At 41.2% G+C, this 26,276-nt stretch overlaps 1 long non-coding RNA gene across 1 annotated transcript in view; it reads left to right on the forward strand.

The window, feature by feature from the left end:
• Positions 1–22,389, forward strand: part of LOC147365758 (uncharacterized) — a 25,637-nt gene extending 3,248 nt beyond the window's left edge. Inside the window, exons 2-3 of the long non-coding RNA XR_015132732.1 lie at positions 21,532–21,765; positions 22,096–22,389. This is a non-coding gene — a long non-coding RNA (uncharacterized LOC147365758). The remainder of the gene's footprint in view (positions 1–21,531; positions 21,766–22,095) is intronic.
• Positions 22,390–26,276: the final 3,887 nt, after the last annotated feature.

The raw sequence follows: 26,276 nt of genomic DNA on the forward strand, positions 1-26,276 counted from the left end.
TAAAGCCCTTTCCCCCTGAAATTCCAATTCTAGGTCTGTGTCCTTGGAAACACCTCGTGCGTGTGTGCTTAGCCACCCCGAGAGTGGGTGGCTCACATCCGACTCTCTGTGGCCACACGGACCATAGTTCTCCAGGCTTCTCTGTCCATGGGGTTCCCCAGGCAAGAGTACTGGAGTATCCATTCCCTTCTCCAGGGGAGCTCCCTGAACCAGGAATCAAACCCGCATCTCCTGCAAGATATGTACACAAAAATATACGCAATGCATCTTATTGGAGTATTGTTTGTCGTAATTAAAAATCAAGTTTAATGAAAAGGAGTAGTTTTATGTCTTATGGTGTTTCCTTATTAAAATAAAGAGAATGAGGAATTAAAAGATATGAGGTATTACTCAACTATAAAAAGGAATGAAATTGTGTCATTTACAGAGACATGGAATGGACCTAGAGACTCATACAGAGTGAAGTAAGTCAGAAAGAGAAAAACAAATATTGTATATTAACACATATATATGGAATCTGGAAAACTGGCACAAATCATCTTACTTGCAAAGCGAAAATAGAGACACAGGTGTAAAGAACAAATATATGGACACCAAGGGGGAAGGCAGGCTGGTGGGATGAATTGGAAGGTTGAGATTGACATATATACACTAACCGTGTACAAAATAGACAACTAGTGAGAACCTACTGTAGAGCACAGGGAACTCTACTCTGTGCTCTGTGGTGACGTAAATGGGAAGAAAATCCAAAAAAGAGGTGATATATGTATACACGTGGCTGATTCGCTTTGCTGTACAGCAGAAACTAACTGTACAGTAACTGTACAGAAACTAACTTTACAACACCGTAAAGCAACTATACTACAATGATATATATATATTTTAAAGTGAACTCTCTCAACATCCTTCTTCTCCTTTCCCATTCCCTGTCCTTGTACATGGGGACAGAGCACCAGTGTTCAGTCACAGGAGATACTGTGGGATGATAGATAACAGTGATGAAGTGGAGCAGAAGGGGATAAAGGAATTAAACATGTGGAGATGTGAAGAAAAGAAATTAATATGACATGCGGTGTTGACTGCTACCTCAAGTTGGATAGAAGAGGGTTAAAAGAGAGAATATTGAAAAGTAGTAAAAATTATGTGTAATTTTCAGTTGTTTAAGCAGTATATAAATAAATCAAAAATTCCAGGATGTTCAAATATATATATATTTCATGAGTTGAGATTACCCTAAAATAAAAACTAAAATCATGTTAAAATTTTCTGAACCTTTCAGAAGATATAGTATCCCAAAGGGGCTTCATTCTAGAAGGAAAATCATAGTAGCTTGCCAATTCCAGTTCTGGTCAGGCATTCTTAGAATATCTTGGAGTGGATTTTAGGCTCGTGGGGATTCTACTCTATCAACCAACGAGCCAAAACAAGGCTCTTGAAAATTTTCTCTACTGAAATGCTCAGTCTGCAAATCTGGATAGTGATGCAAATATATAAGTTTCATTGCTGGTACTTTGAGTGCTGATAAATTTGGGCTTTAATACAAAGAAAATGATCGCTCTTTCTCTTCTCTAGAAAATAAAACTAAGAAAACAACTCCCTTAACAGAGTACCTGTGTTCTACGACTAAACATAAGGCAACTGATCAAGTATACATTACACACAGGCTCTGAGTTCATCCCTCACAGAGAGCTGTACCTGAGGAGTAAGGACACACAGCGAGTGAAAGGCTGTGGTGCTTACAGACAAAGCACCCCGAATACCCCCCAGTTAGCTCAGTGGTGACAGTGGGCAAAGGACCGAGAGCAACAACGTGGGGCAGGGTTATCAGGGAAGGCTTCCCAGGCATTACATCAATGCACAAGGAGAGAGAAGGAATTCACACCAGGGAGGGAAATTATTTATGGCATTGCAAGGGGGAAAAGAGGATTTTTTTTCAAGGTCCTGGTGTCTCTGTTACTTGGTCCTAGTGTTTGGACATATGGAGGTACCATTGCCATTAAAGTATTAAAATGTGCCAGAAGACTTGGAATGTCTTAAGAGCATGCTGTGAAGGGCTGCTGACACAATTCCAGTTATGCCTTGGTACAAATGTCATGTCAGATTGATGTTTGGAAAAGGACTGAGATTTGAAAAACTGCCTAATGAGCTCTTGTGTTCTTTTCATCTTTTATTTTGTGCAAACCAGACTCAACATGCCATTGGTAACTTCCTCAAAACTCAACAAGATAAAGGTCTGTAAAAGGGACTTGCTGGCTATCTTGATCCCTAATGGAAAGTTCTTAAAACCTGGATTTGATGAGCCCAGGCCATGCCATGTAACATTTAGTTACATGTTTAGTCTAAATATTTTCTATTTTGTGCTCCCTTTAGCAGGCACTATATCCCTTCTCCCATCTATAAATTGTCTTAGCTTAAAGGGATGGTTTTTGCTGTGTTATGTTATCTCACAGCCTGGGGCAAATTAACAGATAAAGTGAAAGTGAAAATCGCTCAGTCGTGTCTGACTCTTTGTGACCCCCACAGACTATACAGTCCATGGAATTCTCCAGGCCAGGATACTGGAGTGGGTAGCCTTTCCCTTCTTCAGGGAATCTTCCCAACCCAGGATCAAACCCAGGTCTCCCGCATTGCAGGCAGATTCTTTACCAGCTGAGCCACAAGGGAAGCCCTAGAATACTGGAGTGGGTAACCTATCTCTTCTCCAGCGGATCTTCCCAACCCAGGAATCCAACGGATAACAGATAAAACAAGAAGCCAAAATCTAGTAAGAGGAGGCCAGTGCGGACGGGTGTGCATGCCCTGGGTATGAAGAGAAGAACGAAGCACCTTCATGTTCTTTGAGAGCCCCTTTGACCCATGCACTTTTAAAAGCAGCAGAAGAAATGAGCTGAGAGTGGAAAAGAGTGTGTGGGGGTGAGGTTGTTACTTAGCAACAGGGAAGCTTCTGGCCAATGTTCTGAACTGAACAAAGGAAAGCAGCTGGGATGGCGTGGAATAAATGAATGTGGAAAAAATGAAAGGGAGGAAAGCAGATGTGGCAGCGAGGGAGGGCTTAGAGGAGAATGAAACATAACACAGCAAAGGAAAAGCATGAAAATGGATGTGGTAGGTACTTAAACACCAGAAGACTATGAATAAAAATCATTTGGGAATAAAGAGATCTGAAAGAAAGGTGAAAATAACCAAAGGGTAAAGAAACATCTGCAGTGGAAGCAGCCGGCAACTGGAAGGATAAAATCCCCCAGTGCAGGGAACTCTTGGCTCAAAATCTGACTCTTCCCTGGTGTTACAGGTCACACCAGGGTGGATTGGCTGCATGGTTCCTGGAACAGAGTTCAAACCACCTGAGCCTGATTCTATTCGAAAGATGAGCTGGGAGGTAGGGTGGCTCTAGGAATATTTTTTGTTACATTTTATAATAGGTATGAATCCTTATGTGTTAGTTCAGATGGTAAAGAATCTGCCTGCAATGTGGGAGACCTGGGTGCAATCCCTGGGTTGGGAAGATCCCCTGCAGATGGGAATGGTGACCCATTCCCTTGTGTTCTTGTCTGGAGACTCCCATGGACACAAGAGCCTGGAGAGCTACAGTCCACTGGGTGGCAAAGAGTTGGACATGACTGAGCGACTAACAATTTCACTTTCATGAATCCTTCAGTTCAGTTCAGTTCAGTCACTCAGTCGTGTCCGACTCTTTGCGACCCCATGAATCGCAGCACGCCAGGCCTCCCTGTCCATCACCAACTCCCAGAGTTCACTCAGACTCACATCCATTGAGTCAGTGATGCCATCCAGCCATCTCATCCTCTGTAGAATGACCCAAAAATAACTTTTTGGCTTTTGGACCACTACATCAGGACCAACCAACCAAGAGAATTGGATATATACTTTAAACCAGGCTAGAAAACTTCTAATTCTGTCTTTGATTCCTCTAATAGTGCATTAGTTTCTACTGTACAGCAAAGTGAATCAGCCATACATATACTTTGTTGGTGTTGTTCAGTTGCTAAGTCATGTCCAACTCTTTGCATCCCCATGAAATGCAGCATGCCGGTCTTCCCTGTCCTTCACTATCTCCTGGAGTTTGCTCAAACTCATGTCCATTGGGTTGGTGATGCCATCCAACCATCTCATCCTCTGTCACTGTATACTTTTATCTCCTCTTTTTTAGATTTCCTTTCCATTTAGGTCACCACAGAGCACTGAGTAGAGTTCCCGGTGCTACAGAGTAGGTTCTCATTAGTTATCTATTTTATTATATAGTATCAGTTAAGTTCAGTTCAGTCGCTCAGTCGTGTCCAACTCTTTGCGACCCTATGAATTGCAGCAGGCCAGGCCTCCCTGGACGGAGGAGCCTGGTAGGCTGCAGTCCATGGGGTCGCTGAGGGTCGGACATGACTGAGCAACTTCACTTTCACTTTTCACTTTCATGCATTGGAGAAAGAAATGGCAACCCACTCCAGTGTTCTTGCCTGGAGAATCCCAGGGACTGGGGAGCCTGGTGGGCTGCAGTCTATGGGGTCGCACAGAGTCGGACACGACTGAAGTGACTTAGCAGCAGCAGCAGCAGGCCTCCCTGTCCATCACCAACTCCCAGAGTTCACCCAAACTCTTGTCCATCAAGTCGGTGATGCCATCCAGCCATCTCATCCTCTGTCATCCCCTTCTCCTCCTGCCCCCAATCCCTCCCAGCATCAGAGTCTTTTCCAATGAGTCAACTCTTCACATGAGGTGGCCAAAGTACTGGAGTTTCAGCTTTAGCATCATTCCTTCCAAAGAACACCCAGGACTGATCTCCTTTAGAATGTATATATGTCAACCCCAATCTCCCAATTCATCCCATTTCCTCCTTTCCCCTTGGTATCTATACATTTGTTCTCTATGTCTGTGTCTCTATTTCTGCTTTGTAAATAAGATTATCTATACCCTTTTTTTTTTTAGATTCTTCATATATGTGTTAATATATGGTATTTGTTTAAATGGCATTTTCTCAGTCCCTGTGCAGGGTTATCATATCCTGTTTTACAGGGCTGCATGGATTTACTTATATTATCAACAACTACATTGGTTGATATGTTATTTCTCTTTGTCTATATATACAATAGGACTAAGTATTAGTTATTCCTCTTTAAAAAAACTTTTCTTATCTATAATATATAATTGTCCTAAGTAGCATCAGTCATGTCCAACTCTTTGCAATCCCATGTACTGTAGCCCACCAGGCTTCTCTGGCCATGGGATTCTCCAGGCAAGAAAACTGGAGTGGATTGCCATGCCCTCCTCCAAGAACTTATTACAAGTGATTTCTAATTAAGCATGTTGAATGATAATACGCTCTTTGGTCTACGTGTTTCCCAAATCTCACTTAAATGACAGTAAGAGGACACAACATGAAGAACGAATGAAAATTAGACAAGGTTTGGTATACCAGTTATCTGTCATTGTATAAAAACCACCTCAAAATTTAGTGGCTTAATATAATAGTATTTATTAGTGCACAGTTCTTGAGGCAGCAGTTTGTTCAGGATTCAGCTGCAATAACTTATCTCTGCTCCACGTGGCACTGACTTAGATTACTTGCAATTGCAGTTAGTGGACAGTTAGGTGGAGTTAACGATTGGGGTGCCTCAGATCTCCACAAGCCTCTCCAGCAGGCTGGCTTAGGCTTCTTCACATGTTATTGAGGTTCCAAAGGAGGTGAGAGGAAGCGAGGCCTTGTTATTAGTCACAAATGATCACTTCTGCAGCTTTCTATTGTCACACAAGTTGCGAGGTGTTTTGGACTGAACTGCATTCCCCCCAAATTCATATGTTGACACCCTAACCTCAAATGTGACTTAATGTAATTTAAAAGCAGATAGGGCCTTTAAATTAAAGTTAAATGAGGTCATAAGGGTGGGGAGATCATCCAGTAGGACCAGTGCTCTTATAAGAAGAGGAAGAGACTAGGGATGTGCATATACAGAGAAAATGTCACAGTGAAAGTGTGGCCAGAAACCAACTCTGCTAACGCCTTGATCTTGGACTTCCAGCCTCCAGAACTATGAAAAAATGAATTTTTTTTGGTTAAGCCACCAGTCTATGGTATTTTGTTATGGTAACCTTAAGAGACTAATACACAAGGCCAGTTCAGATTCAAGGGGTTGAAAATAGACCACCTCTTGATGAAAGGAGCCATAAACAATTTTGGATCATTCATCCACCACACTTGGAAAATGTCAGCTCGCTTTAGAAAGTAGAGGTGTATCAAGAGGTATACTTAAAGTAAAGCACAAAATACTCCCACTTTCTCCACACACACTTATTTCACTTTGTAATGGATATTGCATTGATTTTTTTTTAATTTAGGTAAATAACAGATAGTCATTTAGTAGGCATATATCTAAGTAGGATCTAGAAAATGATATTAAGACATAGAATTTTCATTAGAAATGAACCACTCATCTATTCTCAACGTTCTCCTCCTGCTTAGGAAAAGGAAGAAATGATTAGAAAATAAGTCCTATACCAGAGGCTTGAGAACTGTATAGATATAAAAAGTGGTTTGCTTTTCTTATTCATGTGCTGGGGTAAGAAGGAAATACTTTTTGGTTGAGAGGGCTCCTGATTAATAGGGATGCTAAGATAGAAGAAGGCAAATAGTGGTAATTAACTGCTAAAGCCAAGGTAGGTGTGCTGACCATAATAACAGTAGTAGGATTGACATAGGATTCAGAATGATGCATTTCTCAAAAATCTCTGCAAGAGTTCTATGTACATTAGAGTTACAGTGATCATAACGGATGGCAGACAGCTAGGTTTGTAATTCATCTGTATAATGGGAAATTCTGCAGTATTGAGACTTCCCTGGTGGCTCAGACGGTAAGGCGTCTACCTACAATGTGGGAGACCCGGGTTTGATCCCTGGGTTGGGAAGATCCCCTGGAGAAGGAAATGGCAACCCACTCCAGTGTTTTTGCCTGGAAAATCCCATGGACAGAGGAGCCTACAGTCCATGGGGCCGCAAAGAGTTGGGCACGACTGAGCGACTTCACTTTCTTTCACTTTCACTCCAGTATTAGCGGTTGTGGCTCTGATGTGTCTTTGAACTCAGTAGTTCTGGTGTCTGGAGAAGGCAACGGCACCCCACTCCAGTACTCTTGCCTGGAAAATCCCATGGATGGAGGAGCCTGGTGGGCTGCAGTCCCTGGGGTCACTAAGAGTCAGACACAACTGAGCGACTTCACTTTCACTTTTCACTTTCATGCATTGGAGAAGGAAATGGCAACCCACTCCAGTGTTCTTGCCTGGAGAATCCCAGGGACGGGGGAGACTGGTGGGCTGCCGTCTCTGGGGTCACACAGAGTCGGACACGACTGAAGTGACTTAGCAGTAGCAGTAGCAGCAGCAGTTCTGGTGTCAGCCTTCTGACACTTGTGTTTCCAGACTTTCCAGTGATTTTTGTGAGCACCTAATTCCCTGTCTTAAAACTCTTTCTACTTAAAGTATCTAGAGTGGTCCCGTGCCCTGAACACTACTAACATGCATCCCAATAGGACCCTGAGTCCCTGCCATGTTTACTTCCCCAGTTTCTGGGTATATTATTAAGACAGATGACCTCAGAAAGTGGCAGAATTCCTACAACTTGACATGTTGAGTAAAAAATTACTGTAATATTTTTTAAAGTGCATCCCTGGGGAAATCACAGAGATGAGGCCATGGTATTTCCTATCCATCTGCACTTTTGGCCAGTGCAAAAGATGGATGAGTCTTGAAAATCACAGAGGATTAGTGTAGGCTAAGTCAAGTGGGAATTCCAAATACAGTAATCTTCCAAATCCAGTTGCTTTATTGCAGCAAATCTACACACACTATGACTGCAGCTTTTATCTGGATGCTCCGTTCTCTCTGTTCCAACAGAGAACATTATAAGTAGTTTGATTTCACCTCAGATGACAGAAACAGATTTTCAACTCCAAGTTATTTTAACTCTCTATTCTCTGTGCCATGAGTTAGTCTATAAGAACTAAGTTGTCTCACCATCCTCAGCCAAATCAGCAATAATATGCTGATGAGCTCCAGAGAGCAGGAAGTGGCTGGTATTTTAGACTGAAACTGCATGCCAGAAAGTAGGAAATAAACCCTATTCTAAAGCAGTGACGGCTCAGTATCTGTGCTGTGTGGCCTGTGAAGTTTATCCTCTCTAATGTCAAGGACAATTTGTTTCCTACCTCTAGAAAAAAGTACTATGATTTCTGGTGCTCTTTGTATTTTAGAAGCAACAGATGTGGTGTTTTGTGTGCCCTTCAGCTCCTTCCTGAGTGACTTGAGAGGCTGACAGCTTCAAGCAGGGTCCAGAGGAAGACTCTCCAGTTTGTCCAGGCTGTGGCTTTTCCATATGGCCTATTAGGACCCAGTGAGATCAGTGATGGTCAAAAATCACATGAAGTCTGTGGTGTGGAAAGGTTGCAACAGTACAAGATTCACAGTAGAAATGTCAAGGATTTAGAACAAAGCTATGCCTTCTTCAGCGAGGTCCATTCTTCTTTTGGAGGAGGAGAACTTGGCTGGCCACTGGGTCCTGATAGAAACCAGGTGACTACGAAATATAAGCTGCTCATCATGCACTGGGTGTTATCTGATCTACCCAGCTATAAAGTCAAGCATATCCAAGTGGAAACAGTATATAGATGAGTGCATCTGAGCAGGTCCTGAAAGCTCAAGTTTCATAGGCTGGTGGCTTCTTACTATGCCTACCCACGCCACATGCCCCTTCTCCACCAACCAGACTTGCAACACCAGGAACACTTCTCCAGTATCAGCTAACTGAAAAAAAAATGAAAACGAAAATGGAACTTACAGATGGCTTTGCATAATAAGCTGGCCCCAGCTTCAAATGGATTGCTGAGAGCCACTCAGTCCCACTTACTGGAAGGTGGAAAATTCTCACAGTAGGTAGAACTTTAAGTGGTATAACATCTTTGTTTTATCCTGGAGAGATCAGCTGATGTACAGTAACAAATACATTGGTCAGATTGCTATAGACATGAAAAGAATAAGACAAGAGAATAGGTGACAAAGAAGCTTGGGAAGAAGCATGTGGATGGGTCTTATAAAATGGGCCTATATTGTGAAGACATTAAGGTTCCATGGAAATGTCCACCACATTGTTTGTCAACCGATAGCTGTTCTTTCTTGAGAACAAGACTTCTTCAGTTTTGTACAGGTACCCATGCTCCTCCTGTGACTTTATACTTCAAGGAATACTGGTCTTCCCCAACAGGTGAATCAATTAATCTAGCCCACTATGATTATTCTATTTTCTATATGAGTGGTTGGCTTAAAAAGGACCATGTGACCCAATTTTGGCCAATGAGACTTTGAAGGAAGTCTGCTGTGGGGTTAGTTCTGTGTGAGTTTATCTATTAAAAGGAAACATAAGAGGCGATCTCTTCTTCCACCTCACTTTGAATTGGGAGCTAGTCTTACAAATAAGACAGGGGGAGCATTTCTGCTTGTAGTGGTCGTAGCAGCAACATCTGGTTTCTAAGGCCAGCTGCATCTGTAGTAGCATCCGATGTCAAGTGCCAACACTGTCAACTGTGCAAGCTGTGATTTCTGATACTAAGTGGCGGCAGCAGCTGTGTCCTCACAGGAATAGTTTTGTGATGTGATTTTGGTCATACCCCGGACCGCATGGCTTCTGAACTTGACTGCTCCCCTGGACAATCTCTGAACTAACCAATATCCTTTAAATAATCCCTTTTCTGCCCACACCAGGCAAAGTCCATTTCTATTGTTTGTTATGAGGCTCCCTGGCTGATATCAGTTCAGTTCAGTTCAGTTGCTCAGTCGTGTCCGACTCTTTGCGACCCCATGGACTGCAGCACGCCAGGCCTCCCTGTCCATCACCAACTCCCAGAGTTTACTCATACTCATGTCCATCGAGTTGGTGATGCCATCCAACCATCTCATCCTCTGTCATCCCCTTCTCCTCCCACCTTCACTCTTTCCCAGCATCAGGGTCTTTTGCAATGAGTCAGTCCTTTGCATCAGGTGGCCAAAGTATTGGAGTTTCAGCTTCAGCATCAGTCCTTCCAATGAATATTCAGAGTTGATTTCCTTTAGGATGGACTGGTTGAATCTCCTTGCAGTCCAAGGGACTCTCAAGAGTCTTCTCCAACACCACAGTTCAAAAGCATCAATTCTTCGGTGCTCAGCTTTCTTTATAGTCCAACTCTCATATCCATACATGACCACTGGAAAAACCATAGCTTTGACTAGACGGACCTTTGTTGGCAAAGTAATGTCTCTGCTTTTTAATATGCTATCTAGGTTGGTCATAACTTTTCTTCCAAGGAGGAAGTATCTTTTAATTTCATGGCTGCAGTCACCATCTGCAGTGATTTTGGAGCCCCAAAATATAAAGTCTCTCACTGTTTCCATTGATGCTGGCTAATATAGGTCTTCTGTATAAAATCGTCTGTGAGCTTTGGTCCAAAAGAAAAAAAAAATGTATTTTTGCTACACTTAATACTGTTCTTGTAATTAAGTGTTTCTTTGTAAGTTTAACTTTTTGATATTATTAAAAGTTAGCAAAGACAAATGTTCCTTCACCTACCAGCAGCATCCTTTTGGAAAGGATGGGAATTTTAAAAAAATGTATTAATAATGGACCCAACGGAAACTAAATATACAGTTGGGAAATGTAAAAATAAAGGCAGTGCCTTCCATGCAGGCTGAATACTGAAGAATTAGCAATAATTAATTACAAAACTGGTTCAGTCGTAAGCAACCTGAGACACTGTATCCCCAAAGGTGTTGGGGGAAGAAGTCTCCTTCAAAAGCAGAGACATTACTTTGCCAACAAAGGTCAGTCTAGTCAAGGCTATGGTTTTTCCTGTGGTCATGTATGGATGTGAGAGTTGGACTGTGAAGAAGGCTGAGCGCTGAAGAATTGATGCTTTTGAACTGTGGTGTTGGAGAAGACTCTTGAGAGTCCCTTGGACTGCAAGGAGATCCAACCAGTCCATTCTGAAGGAGATCAGACCTGGGATTTCTTTGGAAGGAATGATGCTAAAGCTGAAACTCTAGTACTTTGGCCACCTCATGTGAAGAGTTGACTCATTGGAAAAGACTCTGATGTTGGGAGGGATTGGGGGCAGGAGGAGAAGGGGACGACAGAGGATGAGATGGCTGGATGGCATCACTGACTCGATGGACGTGAGTCTGAGTGAACTCCGGGAGTTGGTGATGGACAGGGAGGCCTGGTGTGCTGCGATGCATGGGGTCACAAAGAGTCGAACATGACTGAGCGACTGAACTGAACTGAACTGAACTGAAGAAGTCTCCAGGGTACTAGACAAGCCTAAACCCCATATAAGACAAAATGCCAGGATTGATTCAGACATACAAGATGCTTTTAAGTGAACTGGGCAAATCAAAAGAGAGGGACTAGGATGTAAAACTATACCTGAGATACGAACCACAAATAATTGACTCTACTGAAGGTGGGAAGATAAAAGATGTATTCTTAAAAGCAAAATAATGGTGTGCAAGGCAAGAAGAATGTATCACTATTGCAATTAGTCTTGCTTTATTACTACATGCTTGAATGAATGAGTTTTACTTATGGAGCATCGAAATCAAAACAAAGAATTCTTTTGGTAGTCATATGGTACAGTCATCTTACCCTACAAACAGTAAGGCTGAGTTGGTTTAGTACTGAAGCAGCTCTATTCACAGGCACTGATCACTGTCTATTTTAGTCCCATAGCCATTAATTTCTTGGTTTCCTATCCCACAGGAAATCTAATGCAGCCAAACACTCCTTAAAATTATTCTGCTACATTCTATAATGAAAAGAACCCCCTACCTCCTCTCATTCCTAATGGAATCACAGTTCTGAGACCATTTTCCTCACAGAACAGCGGAAATAACCTATTAACAGTTGAAAGTTTGAAGATTTCAAAATAAGCTAATGTCCATATGAACTATAATTTTTCTCATCAAACGAAAACCATAAAAATTATTGTATGTGAGGTTACATGCTGCATATTATGCTATATGCAGTGTTCGAAGGTGAAAACCCAGAATTTAACGTGAAATATTTTGAACCTTAAATCTGGACAATCAATTCATAATTTAAAAGAAAAAGCTATGTAAGTTATAGAGCTAATTTGGCTTCCACTTAAAGCAGAGGATGAGACAAAGACTTGGCTGCAGGGCATGTGTTAAGGAGGTGATTCCAGGGAATAAGAGTAAAGGAGCAAGGAGAATGGGACCAGAGGAGTAGAAAAGTCAACACAAGGGGGTGTTATCCAAATCTCTGTTGTATGCACAGGGACTCAGTTTGGCTGCAACTTTTGCAAAGTGTGAATTTTTTCAAGAATTTTCCATCTGAGGGAAGAGAGGATGAAGCCTGGCTCCCACATTGGTTGATGGCTGATGTCTCCCTGGGCAGCACTAACAAAGCTCCCCTCAGGGTTATGGTGATACATAAGCCCAGGGTATGGGAGAGGCTCAAGGCAGAAAGCAGAATAATTCTGTACCTGCTTGAGTTGGGACCTTGTCAACAGGAGTTAAACCTGAGCTCTCAGCAGATGAAACAGAGATGGACCAAAGAAATGAGAATAAGGTTCCAAGGTATTTGTTGCATAAAACAAACATATGTGAAGGCCAGTTATGGTACATTGTTTGCCAGAATTTGACCGTTGGGCCATTGGCTTGAAGGTGAAGGTGAAGTCGCTCAGTTGTGTCCGACTCTTTGCGACCCCATGGACTGTAGCCTACCAGGCTTCTCCATCCATGGGATTCTCCAGGCAAGAATACTGGAGTGGGCTACCATTTCCTTCTCCAGGGGATCTTCCCGACCCAGGTATCGAACCCAGGTCTCCCACATTGGAGGCAGACGCTTTAACCTCTGAGCCACCAGGGCCATTGGCTTAGAAATTCACAAACTGAATTCACAGAATCATCTAACGAAGAGATCATAGAGATAAAATATACAATTGTTTTAAGAAAGAGGGCTGATTTCTGCTTTTTATTTATACATTAATTCAATTAATTTAATGAATATTTACCACATGCTAGGTGCTGGAGATACATCAAAGAATAAGATAAACAAAGTATCTGCCTTGTTGAGCTTGCATTCTGGTTGGGAGGCAGTCAAAAAACAGTGAGTAAGGTGATTTCAGGGTTCTTAGTCACAGGGGCTTGTGGAAATGAACCAGAGTCACACAGAGTCAGACACGACTGAAGCAACTTAGCAGAAGCAGCAGCAGCAGCAGCAGCAGCAGCAAGCTAATAGCGAGAGAAGCATGGCTGCTATTTTAGGTAGGTACGTGGAAGGCTTCTCTACGTAAATGATGTCTGAGAAAAGACCTGAATGAGAAGGAAAGAGCCAAATGAAAGTCAGGGAAGAACATGCTGGGCAATTGCTGAGTCATAAAGTCCTGCCTGCCTCTTTGAGACCTCATGGACTGGAGCATGCCGGGCTCCTCTGTCCTCTACTATCTCCCAGGGTTTGCTTAAATTCATGTCCATTGAGTTGGTGATGCTATCTAACCATCTCATCCTCTGCCACCCTCTTGTCCTTTTGCCTTCAATCTTTCCCAGCATCAGAGTCTTTTCCAAAGAGTCAGCTCTTTGCATCAGGTGGCCAAAATATTAGAGCTTCAGCTTCAGCATCAGTCCCTCCAATATGCTAGGCAAGGGGAATAGTTGATGTAGGAGCCCTGAGAGAGGCATAAGTGTTTGTGTTTCATGAAGTTGAGAGTGAGACAAAAATAGCAAGTGATGAAGTGAAACAGGTCGGCTGGAGGCAGGTCAGGCAGAGTCCCGTGAACTCTGGCAAGGAGGTCAGGCTTCACTCTTAATGAGATGGGAAGCCACTGAAAAAATGGTAATTAGAGAAGGGATGTGATCTAATTTGGTTTTTAAAAGTCCACTCTATGTGCTGCATGGAGTGTTTCCAGGCAATTATGTTCCCTGGAACATAACACACCCGAGAATTTGTGTTTTCCATAAACAAGTTAATCTCTCAGTCACATTTGCTTAAAACACAATAGGTGTCCACATAAAGACTTGCGGGCAAAATATTCTAAGCAGCATTATTCATAATAGCCAAAAAGTAGAAACAACTCCAATGTCCACGAACCAGTGAGTGGAAAAACAAAATGTGCTTATACAAGGGAAAACTATTTAGCATAAAAAGAGATCTTCATACACATTCCAACATGAACATCAAAATCATCATGCTAAGTGAAAGACTCCAGACACAGAAGGCCACATACTGCATGATTCTACTTATATGAAATGTCCAGAAAAGGCAGATCTATACATAAACAGATTAGTGATTGCCTGGGGCCGGGAGTGGAAACAGAGATTAACTGTAAAGGAGTGGGAGGGTCATATTGGAATGATGGAAATGTTCTAAAACAGTGGGGCAGTCATGGTTGTGCGAAAATGATAAATTTGCTGGAAATCATTGAATTGCATACTTGAAACAGGTGAATTTGAAGGCATGTAAATTATACCTCAATCAAGTTGTTTCTAAAAACATGTGGATATTTCTAAATTTAGGACATAGGTCTTCAAATTGTATGGACCCTTGGTCTTCAAAGACCTTGGCCTGATCTGAGGTTTTCCCTGCCCACCCTTGCTCCAGGCAACACCAAGCTGGCCAGCTTTCTAGTCACCAGTGCCCTGCTTCAGAACCGGTTGAGTTAAAACTTCTCCCTCTTTCAATTTTCTTCCCTTTCAAGAGGTCATACCCCTTCCAAGCTCTATCTGTGCATATTTCAAGTCTCCGGTTGGTTGATTCCTATGTAAGGAATCTCTTTATCATCTTTAGCCCACCTAGTTTTCTCTCTCACTTTTCTAGCTTTTGTCAAGTGTTTCTATTTGTTTTAAACTATTAACACTTATTTGCTTTTAAATATTTATTTGGTTGTCCGGGTTTTAGTTGTGGCATTCAGGATCTAGTCCCCTAAGGATGGAAATGGGGCCCTCTACTCTGGGAGCACAGAGTCGTAGCCACTGGACCGCCAGGGAAGTCTCTTGTCAACTGTTTTGCTTTGTTTTTTAAATTTCCTTTACTACTACAACTTTCTCTCCTCTCTCTCTCTCCCTCTATTATTTTCTTTTTCTCCCTTTTCTACTTCTGTTTTCTTCTCTGTCACCTCCCACTCTTTCTCTGTTTTTGTTCCACTTGTGACCCTGAAAATTGCCCTCCACCTCACTATTGTACAATCAAACCTGCTTTTACCTCTACTATATTCATGGGAAATAAAAAGTTATGAAATCATATTTTAATACATTTGTTTATCTGTGTATCAGTTCAGTTCAGTCGCTCAGTCGTGTCTGACTCTTTGTGACCCCATGAATTGCAGCACGCCAGGCCTCCTTGTCCATCACCAACTCCTGGAGTTCACTCAAACTCATGTCCATCGAGTCAGTGATGCCATCCAGCCATCTCATCCTCTGTCATCCCCTTCTCCTCCCGCCCCCAATTCTTCCTAGCATCAGGGTCTTTTCCAATGAGTCAACTCTTCACATGAGGTGGCCAAAGTACTGGAGTTTCTGCTTTAGCATCATTCCTTCCAAAGAAATCCCAGGGCTGATCTTCAGAATGGGCTGGTTGGATCTCCTTGCAGTCCAGGGGACTCTCAAGAGTCTTCTCCAACACCACAGTTCAAAAGCATCAATTCTTCAGTGCTCAGCTTTCTTCACAGTCCAACTCTCACATCCATACATGACCACAGGAAAAACCATAGCCTTGACTAGATGGATCTTTGTATAACTGTATTTTAAAATTATTTTTTATTATGAACAAGCATATAACAAGCATAACAAGCATAATTGCAAAAAAAGTATTATATTGACATTGATGAAAATACTTTTGTGTGCTGATCCAGTAAAAGACACAGTACTTAACATATTATTTCTATGGGAAAATGATGTCTGAAGTCCAAGCAAAATTTACGGTTTATTTTTGGTTTATTAATTGGAGACTGTTATTATTTAATTAGTTTTAAGTACTTATAAGTCTTAAGTGATAGTCACTCAGTCATGTCTGACTCTTTGTGACCCCACGGACTGTAGCCTGCCAGGCTTCTCTGTCTATGGAATTCTCCAGGCAAGAATACTGGAGGGGGTTGTCATTCCCTTCTCTAGGAGAACTTCCTGACTCATGGGTTGAACCCAGGTCTCCTGCATTTCAGGCAGATTCTTTACCATCTGAGTCACCAGGGAAGTGCTATACATAATTGTTCTATTGGCTGACTTCGTATCTTGTTTTATTGCAATTTTTCCCTGATACATTCTTAAAAGCAAAAGGTAACTAAGCAAAATTAAATTTCCCTGTGGAACAGATGACAGATTTATCATCATCCTTGGATCTTCCTTTTATATGAAATATATTATAATGGTGGAAATGATTAGCATATTAATAGTCTAATATTAGGGGCTACCCAGGTGGCTCTAGTGATAAAGAACTCATCTGCCAATGCAGATATAGGAGACACCAGTTCAATCCCTGGGTTGGGAAGATTCCCTGGAGGAGGGCATGGCGACCCACTTCAGTATTCTTGCCTGGAGAATCCCATGGACTGAGAAGCCTGGTGGGCTATGTCCACAGGGTCTCAAAGAGTCAGACATGACTGAAGTGACTTAGCAAGAAAACAAGTCTAATATTAGTATCATCTGACTTCATTTCTTGTTTACAAATATATTAAAAAAATGAGTTTCTAAATTCCTTTAAAATTCAGCTGTAGGGAAAGAATTAGGACCATAGCTCATAATTACTTATTATGCGAGATTATGAAATCAGAGGTTACTGGTATGTCTTGCCTTAAGGGATGGATAAATACAGACATGCCATGGCAGACTGCATACAAGGCTGAAAGAAACTCTTCAGTTCTACTGGGAGAAGAGTAGGAGGAAACAACGCTGACCTTTCATTTCCTGTAGGTTGCTTGTAATTTATGAGATTCTTTTTTTAAAACAGCTTCAAATATCTTTAAACCTTACATATACTAGTTAAACTTCAATAATGAAAGCTGAGATCATAAACATCAAAAACTCCATTTAGATGTAGGGTGGATTTTTCTAATGTAACCTAGAGGGAGAGCCTCTCAGAAGAAGGAGTTTCATGTTTTGATTTTTAACTGCTAATTTAAAAATTGGCTGCTAGAGAAAAGGGTGTGAGTTTGTTTTAGTTTTGGTCTCCATTTCCTGTGTAAGTACTTTGGGATGGATGTTAAGTTGAGATATGAAGCCACTGGAAAAAAACAGGTAAAGAGAAAATACTATCATGAAAAATTAAACACTAATTTTCCACATAGTTTTTTGGAAAGGAAAATCAGTTTGGCAAGGTGAAAAAGGTCTTTGGCAAAATAGACGGCTTGAGACCTCCCTGATACATAGGCTCCCTGATAAAAGAGTCCAGTCTATGGACAGATCCCCGATAAAGACCAGCAGGCCACGATCCAACAAATGCCTCTTTACCCCACAGGCTGAAGTCTGCAAGAAACAGATGAATGTTTAGGGCTTTTACAGAGTTAAATAAGCTTTTCAGTCCTGCTCTTTTAATTAATGATGTACTTTACAAGACCAGGTAGCTGTAACAGACAGTTACACCCACTTGTTAATCACTTATTTCAGTAAGAAAACACATTGGCGTTTATGAATGGACATTGGTCTGTCACTATATGTTGATGAAAATGTTAGGATCTTGGTGAAACCATGCTGCAAATACACAGCCAGAGGCAGCACTGATTTTCCAACACCACTGCTGAAGCTGGGAAAGGAGACAGAGGATTGGTTGCAGGCGACCCTGAGGGATGTTACTCTCTGTTCTTGCTTGGGCGAAATGACTCCTTGCAATGTAGTCAATAAAAGGTTAAAAAGTTAAGTTTTCATATAAAAATATTTATAGTTCATATTCTTCTACCTAAACATTTAAAGGTGGAAAAAAAAAAAAAAAACCCTCCAGCTTGGCATGAAAAAGATTAAATTTTCTCCCAAACATTGGTTTGGAAATTTTCCCAAAAGAAAGCTGTCTGATCAAACTGCTGCAATCTTAAGCAGTAAAAAGAATGTACTATATTTAAATGTAGCGATCGGATTTTTCTGATCAGTGTACTGCTGCTGCTGCTGCTAAGTCGCTTCAGTCGTGTCCAACTCTGTGCGACCCCATAGACGGCAGCCCACCAGGCTCCTCTGTCCCTGGGATTCTCCAGGCAAGAACACTGGAGTGGGTTGCCATTTCCTTCTCCAATGCATGAAAGTGAAAAGTGAAAGTGAAGTCGCTCAGTCATGTCCAACTCAGCGACCCCATGGACTGCAGCCTAGCAGGCTCCTCCATCCATGGGATTTTCCAGGCAAGAGTACTGGAGTGGGGTGCCATTGCCTTCTCCGTGATCAGAGTACAAGAATCCTCAAAAATCATCTTGTCTGGAATCTTCAGAAAAATACAGAAGCTTTATGATTTAGTATGGATCACTGTAGGAGGCCTCTGGGAATCCCACAACTTTTTTTCATTGTCACCATAGCATTCCAACTGCCTTAACCTTCATGCTTGTAAAAACAGGTACTTTTTCAAATTTGGGCCATATCTCCCATGTGGCAGTGTTCTGGGTTCTTTGTCCTCAATGCGGTTATGACCACTCCGGAAATTTAAGAAAGACATACACCTCTAGATCCAAGCTCTAGAAACATTTCCATATTGGAGCTGAGAACTCTAAAAATAACATGTTAGCACTAAATCCTTGATATTCAAGAGCAAAAATATAGAGCAAGCTGAAAGTGTGTGTGTATGTGTGTATTTTAGGAATAGGAGAACTTTAGAACACAAAATTATGTGAAGCTTCACTCACTCAAAGCACAAGGAAATGTGAGTAACTGGGCAGTGAAGGGGACATGTTCCTTGTACAGTTGGGCTGCCAAATCATTTCTGTTCCCTCAATATCTAGTGAAGACACCCCTCTCTTTGAAACTTCTTTACTGAATGAAACCATGGGCTCCTGGAGGTGAAGACCACATTTCACAACCGTAAAGCATGTGTTTCTGGATCCCAGCACCTAGTATAACCATAGTACATAAAGTACTAAAAATAAGATTGATGAATGAAAGGAATCAGTGAATGAGTAAACATGTATTTATAAACTGCTGTGACTGTGAAATGTAAGGCTTTGCTCAATAAAATTAGCTTACGATATTTTTCAGTTGAAAATCTTGGTTCAAACAGCTGCTTGGTTTCTGAAAGCCACCCACTTTTTATTTTTCCTTGTTTGTTTTTGTTTTCCTGAGATTAATAATTTTGAAATGAATATTAATGTCTGTGAAAGCATTATTAAAGCTCTGATGATATTTAAGTGCATCACAGGTTTAATCATAGTGAAATAATAAATAGATCCGGATTTCAAAATTATCTATATTAGATTAAAGTGTCCTAATCCCACATCTCAGATACTTTAAAAATTCTGTCCCCTATTATAGCATTGCCTTTGCAGGAAAATTTCATGGGGTTCATGTACTACTAAAAGGAAAAATGCAAAAATCTTATAATTCAGTGGGGAAAAAAAAAACAAAAAACAGAATAGCATCAGATATTTTGAAATCTTTAAAGTTTTCCTGAAAATATTCACATTAGGTTTCTTTACTATTAATAATGGACATAACTGGATTATTTCATTCTATATCCCTGGTAACTAGTGTTCAGACTTATTCAGTTCCTTGCTTTCCACTGCTTCTCCTTACGATTCTAGAGTTGAACCAAAGCATACCTGAACATAATATACTCTACATAAAAGCACAGCACAGTTCCTTGTTATAAAAAAATGTGGTTCTGTTTGTTGTAATTGTTTACTCTCATTTGGCCTGTATTATCTAATCCACATTTTAAAAATTTCAGACTGCATTCAGTGTTTCAAGGTCAAAAACTGTACTTTTTAAAGTTGAATTACTGGTGAGTATGTTTTCTACATTGAATTACTTGGCAACCAAGGGAAGGTTCTTTATAGACTGGACTCAAAAGCTCTTGTTTACTGTTAATCCTGAATTTGGTTCTCAAAGCAAATGTCATATACACAATAGCTCTGTTGTGGATTCAGAACCAAATTCCATTTCAACAATGGGAAACTCCTCATCAGCCCTGTTCTACAGACATGTGGTTTCAGTCAGGCACTCCAGAGCCTCCTCAGAATGTAGAATCTCTTTAATAATTTGGTTGGATCGTAAGTTCTTACAGATACCCAGCTGTTTAGAACTGAAGTATTTTCCTGTTTTCCTGCTACCTAGCTCTGAGCATGCATGTCAATTCCACAGTTCCACCTAGTATCTGATGCACAAACTAACATGCTGGTAGATGTTGATGGTCCAATTTTGAGGAATTTTTTTTTTAAACTTTTTTCTATTTCCCAAATATGCTACAAAGAGTGTGTGTTAGTTTTGGAATCAAGAAGAAAATAAACTCTGTTTAGAAGAAAGTAAAATCAGTGTCAAGGTTAGATACCAAGATATTTTGTATAGAAGATCCTTTGGGGGGCTGCCAGTGAAATTTCTGATCTAATATTCTGGCAGGCTATGAAAACCACTTCAGAAAGAATTTTTACTTCTTACTAGAATTATAGAAACAGCCTATTTTTCTAAAAGATTGAAAAGATTATCCATGTCTCTCCCTACTCAGTTCCACTGTAGTTCAGAAGATGTTTTGCTTTCAAAATGCGTGGGGAAGGTAAACTCGTGCCTTGCAGACCACATCAGACCCAAATACTGTTCTGTTTGGTAACACATGATTTAAAAATAGAAATTGATGCATGAAAATCATGAACATTTAGTTTGTCACAGACCCATCACACCTTTAGGTAACCTGCCTAGCACCTGAGCTTATCTCAAGTTGATACCTAAAGGCTGCTGCTGCTGCTGTTAAGTCGCTTCAGTCGTGTCCAACTCTGTGCGATTCCATAGACGGCATCCCACCAGGCTCTCCCGTCCCCGGGATTCTCCAGGCACAAACACTGGAGTGGGTTGCCATTTCCTTCTCCAATGCATGAAAGTGAAAAGTGAAAGTGAAGTCGCTCAGTTGTGTTCGACTCTTAGTAAAAAATGGACTGAGAGATGATGTGACTAAGACATGTTAGGCAAAGCAACAATTGTGCTGATAGCACCAAGCTTCTCTTCATTTTGTATATGGAAGAAACTAATTTTGGAAATAAGGAATTACAATTAATTTAGTATCCACAAACACATGCTTCTTACATAACCTTATGTAACTTTCTCCTTATCTTTCTCCCTATTTAGTTCATTCTTCAGCTACTTCCTGCTAATATTCCTAGAGCCTAACTGTGCTCATGTATTTGTTTTTGGCTGCACCACGCAGCATGCGTGTAGGATCTCAGTTCCCTGATCAGGGATTGAACCCACACCCTCTGCAGTGAAAGGGCGGAGTCATAACCACCAAAGTCTTAACCACTGGATAGCCAGGAAAGTCCCTGTACTTACATATTTATTGTTTATTCTTTCTCTCTTTTTTCTTTACTGGGTGCAAAGACCCCTTTTAGGTGCTAAGGAAACAACAGTGGATATGAAGTGTACAGTCTCATATGTCCTGAAGGGGCTCAGACATGAACATTAAAAGTAACAGGATTGTGACAGTTGGCAGGAACTGAGTGCCATGGAAACACAGGGGATGAAGGCTGTGACTGCCTGGGAAAGTGTTCCAAAGGCGACAACTTCACTGACTCTGAGAAGGAGAGATTCAGCTGATGATCAAGTCAGACAGAGGTATTCCGGGTCAGAGGAGGGCAACCAAAGCCTGGCTTCAAGGGAAGTCTTGGGAGATTCAAAGAACTGCAATTTGTTTGGTTTGACTTAATCACCAGTGTGTAAGGAATGGAGAGAAATGAAATTTGCATTATTCATTCATTTAATGATTCATTCGATAAATTGTTTAATCACTTGCTCTGTGCCAAACATTGAGGATACAATAGTGATTTATATAGTCACATCATTTGTTGCACAAATATAACAGTCTAATGAGAAATGGGGAAGTAAGGAGGCAATAAAATAGAGTAAGTGCTATGATAAATTGTCTTCACTGTCGTCTTATTTTAGGAATTTGCCACAACTACCCCAACCTTCAGCAACCACCACCCTGATCAGCAGCCATCAGTATTGAGGCAAGACCCTCCACCAGCAAAAATATTGCAACTTGCTGAAGTCTCAAATGATGGTCATATTTTTTGAACATAAAGTAATTTTATTTATTGATTTATTGGCTGCACCATGTGGCATGTGGGATCTTAGTTCCCCGACCAGGGATCAAACCTGCACCCTCTGCATCAGAACCACAGAGTTTTAACCATTGGACCATCATGGAAGTCTCAATAAAGTAAATTTGAATTAAAATCTGTACATTGCTTTTATAGCCATAGTGCTACTGTATACTTAATAGACTATGGTATAGTAAAAACATAACTTTTATATGCGCTGCTGCTGCTGCTGCTAAGTCACTTCAGTCGTGTCGGACTCTGCACTGGGAAACAAAAAATTCATGTGACTTGTTTTATTGCGATATTCGCTTTATTGTCATGGCTTGAAACTGAACCCACAATATTTCCAAGTAAGCATATATTTGAAAATACATGCTGAGAGCTGGAGAGAGGTCAGTGCTAGACATATGGGTTTGGAGACCATATATGTGGTCATTAAAAACATAGATGTACATGAGTGCAGAGATCTCCATGTTGCTTCCCAAAGCAATTCCTGACTTCTCCAAATGGCATTCACACACAACAATGGTGGTTCAGCACTACGGACAGTGGCAGGATCACTGGCACTTCCCTGCCCCCTACTCAGCCCATCCCCAATCTTTTAGTTCTGTAAGGTCAGAATTTCATTATCTTTCCCATCCTAGCTTTCTTGATTGACTTCCTACCACTGCCCTGACCCATATCTATGCTTCAGGCAATTGTGTTCAGTTCAGTTTAGTCGCTCAGTCGTGTCCAACTCTGCGACCCCATGAATCGCAGCACGCCAGGCCTCCCTGTCCATCACCTACTCCCAGAGTTCACTCAGACCCACGTCCATTGAGTCAGTGATGCCATCCAGCCATCTCATCCTCTGTCGTCCCCTTCTCCTCCTGCCCCCAATCCCTCCCAGCATCAGAGTCTTTTCCAATGAGTCAACTCTTTGCATGAGGTGGCCAAAGTACTGGAGTTTCAGCTTTAGCATCATCCTTCCAAAGAAATCCCAGGGCTGATCTCCTTCAGAATGGACTGGTTGGATCTCCTTGCAGTCCAAGGGACTCTCAAGAGTCTTCTCCAGCACCACATGTCAAAAGCATCAATTCTTTGGCGCTCAGCCTTCTTCACAGTCCAACTCTCACATCCATACATGACCACTGGAAAACCATAGCCTTGACTAGATGATGGCAAGAATACACAGAAGAACTGTACAAAAAAGATCTTCACAATCCAGATAATCACGAGGGTGTGATCACTGACCTAGAGCCAGACATCCTGGAATGTGAAGTCAAGTGGGCCTTAGAAAGCATTACTACGAACAAAGCTAGTGGAGGTGATGGAATTCCAGCTGAGCTATTCCAAATCCTGAAAGATGATGCTGTGAAAGTGCTGCACTCAATATGCCAGCAAATTTGGAAAACTCAGCAGTGGCCACAGGACTGGAAAAGGTCAGTTTTCATTCTAATCCCAAAGAAAGGCAATGCCAAAGAATGCTCAAACTACTGCACAATTGCACTCATCTCACATGCTAGTAAAGTAATGCTCAAAATTCTCCAAGCCAGGCTTCAGCAATATGTGAACCGTGAACTTCCTGATGTTTAAGCTGGTTTTAGAAAAGGCAGAGGAACCAGAGATCAAATTGCCAACATCTGCTGGATCATGGAAAAAGCAAGAGAGTTCCAGAAAAACATCTATTTCTGCTCTATTGACTATGCCAAAGCCTTTGACTGTGTGGATCACAATCAACTGTGGAAAATTCTGAAAGAGATGGGAATACCAGAGCACCTGACCTGTCTCTTGAGAAATCTGTATGCAGGTCAGGAAGCAACAGTTAGAACTGGACATGGAACAACAGACTGGTTCCAAATAGGAAAAGGAGTACGTCAAGGCTGTATATTGTCACCCTGTTTATTTAACTTATATGCAGAGTACATCATGAGAAACACTGGACTGGAAGAAACACAAGCTGGAGTCAAGATTGCCGGGAGAAATATCAATAACCTCAGATATGCAGATGACACCACCCTTATGGCAGAAAGTGAAGAGGAACTAAAAAGCCTCTTGCTGAAAGTGAAAGAGGAGAGTGAAAAAGTTGGCTTAAAGCTCAACATTCAGAAAACGAAGATCATGGCATCCGGTCCCACCACTTCATGGGAAATAGATGGGGAAACAGTGGAAACAGTGTCAGACTTTATTTTTCTGGGCTCCAAAATCATTGCAGATGGTGACTGCAGCCATGAAATTAAAATATGCTTACTCCTTGGAAGGAAAGTTATGACCAACCTAGATAGCATATTCAAAAGCAGAGACATTACTTTGCCAACAAAGGTTTGTCTAGTCAAGGCTATGGTTTTTCCTGTGGTCATGTATGGATGTGAGAGTTGGACTGTGAAGAAGGCTGAGCACCGAAGAATTGATGCTTTTGAACTGTGGTGTTGGAGAAGACTCTTGAGAGTCCCTTGGACTTCGAGGAGATCCAACTAGTCCATTCTGAAGGAGATCAGCCCTGGGATTTCTTTGGAAGGAATGATGCTAAAGCTGAAACTCCAGTACTTTGGCCACCTCATGTGAAGAGTTGACTCATTGGAAAAGACTCTGATGCTGGGAGGGATTGGGGGCAGGAGGGGAAGGGGATGACAGAGGATGAGATGGCTGGATGGCATTGAGTCCATCCTGACTCTATGGACGTGAGTCTGGGTGAACTCTGGGAGTAGGTGATGGACAGGGAGGCCTGGCATGCTGTGATTCATGGGGTCACAAAGAGTTGGACACGACTGAGTGACTGATCTGATCTGATCTAATGTGACTAGATGAACCTTTGTGGGTAAAGTAATGTCTCTGCTTTTGAATATGCTATCTAGGTTGGACATAACTTTCCTTCCAAGGAGTAAGCGTCTTTTAATTTCATGGCTGCAGTCACCATCTGCAGTGATTTTGGAGCCCCAAAAAATAAAGTCTAACACTGTTTCCACTGTTTCCCCATCTATTTCCCATTCCAGCTTTTGTTTTTATCAGATGACAACCTGAGGCCCGAAGCGACTAAATAGTTTGCTCAAAACCACATTCCTAGTTAGTGATATCATACATCTGTTCTGAATACATCACCTTTTCTCCCATCTTATTTGCTTCTATATCTTTTTCCTCTGAGTTCTGGAAGATTTTTTGAGTTTGTCTTCAAATTCATTAATTTTTGGCATTTTCGTATTTTGCTCTTTGCTACTTTTGCATTCTCTTTTCTTTTAATGATCCTATTCTTATTTCTAAAGCAATCTCTCCTAATTTCAAATAGTTACCATTTAAAAGTGTAATATTTTTTAAAATGACAGCCTTATTGAGATAAAATTCACACACCACACAATTCACTCTTTTAAAGTGTACAATCTTATTGGTTGTCAAGTGGTATCTCATAATGGTTTCATCTTCCTAATAACTAATATTGTTGAGCATCTTTTCAGATACTTACTGGCCATTTGTCTATCTTACCTGGAGAAATGTCTATTCAGATGATTTAAAAATTGTCTTTTTATTGTTGAGTTGTAAGAGTTCTAGATACAAGTTCCTTACCAGTTTTATGATTTTCAAATAATTTCTCACATTCCCTGGGTTGCCCCTCCAGGTTTCTTTTGAAGCACAGAGTTTTTTAATTTTGATGAAGTCCAGTTTGTCTGTTCTTGTCTTTTTTGTTTGTGCTTTTGGCACGAGATCTAAGAACCATTGTTTAACCAGATCACAAATATTCCTGCCCATGTCTTAAGAATTTTATACTATTAGCTTTTACAATTAGGTCTTTATTTTGTGTTAAATTTTGCATATAGTGTGTATATGATGTAATGTAGTTTTTGCATCTTGTTGATAACCCAGCATCTTTTCAGTTCCTGGCATTTAGAGTTTTCTAAAGTTCTTTTTTTTTTTCTTTCTATTTGTATTATTAACTATTCATGGATCAGTTCAGTTCAGTCGCTCGTTGTGTCCAGCTCTTTGCGACTCCGTGGACTACAGCACGTCAATCTTCCCTGTCCATCACCAACTCCCGAAGCTCACTCAAACTCA

This window comes from Bos grunniens, chromosome 9 (genome assembly GCF_055505025.1).
Source record: "Bos grunniens cultivar Pamir isolate PY7600 chromosome 9, Bosgru_T2T1.0, whole genome shotgun sequence".
NCBI classification, from domain to species: domain Eukaryota; kingdom Metazoa; phylum Chordata; class Mammalia; order Artiodactyla; family Bovidae; genus Bos; species Bos grunniens.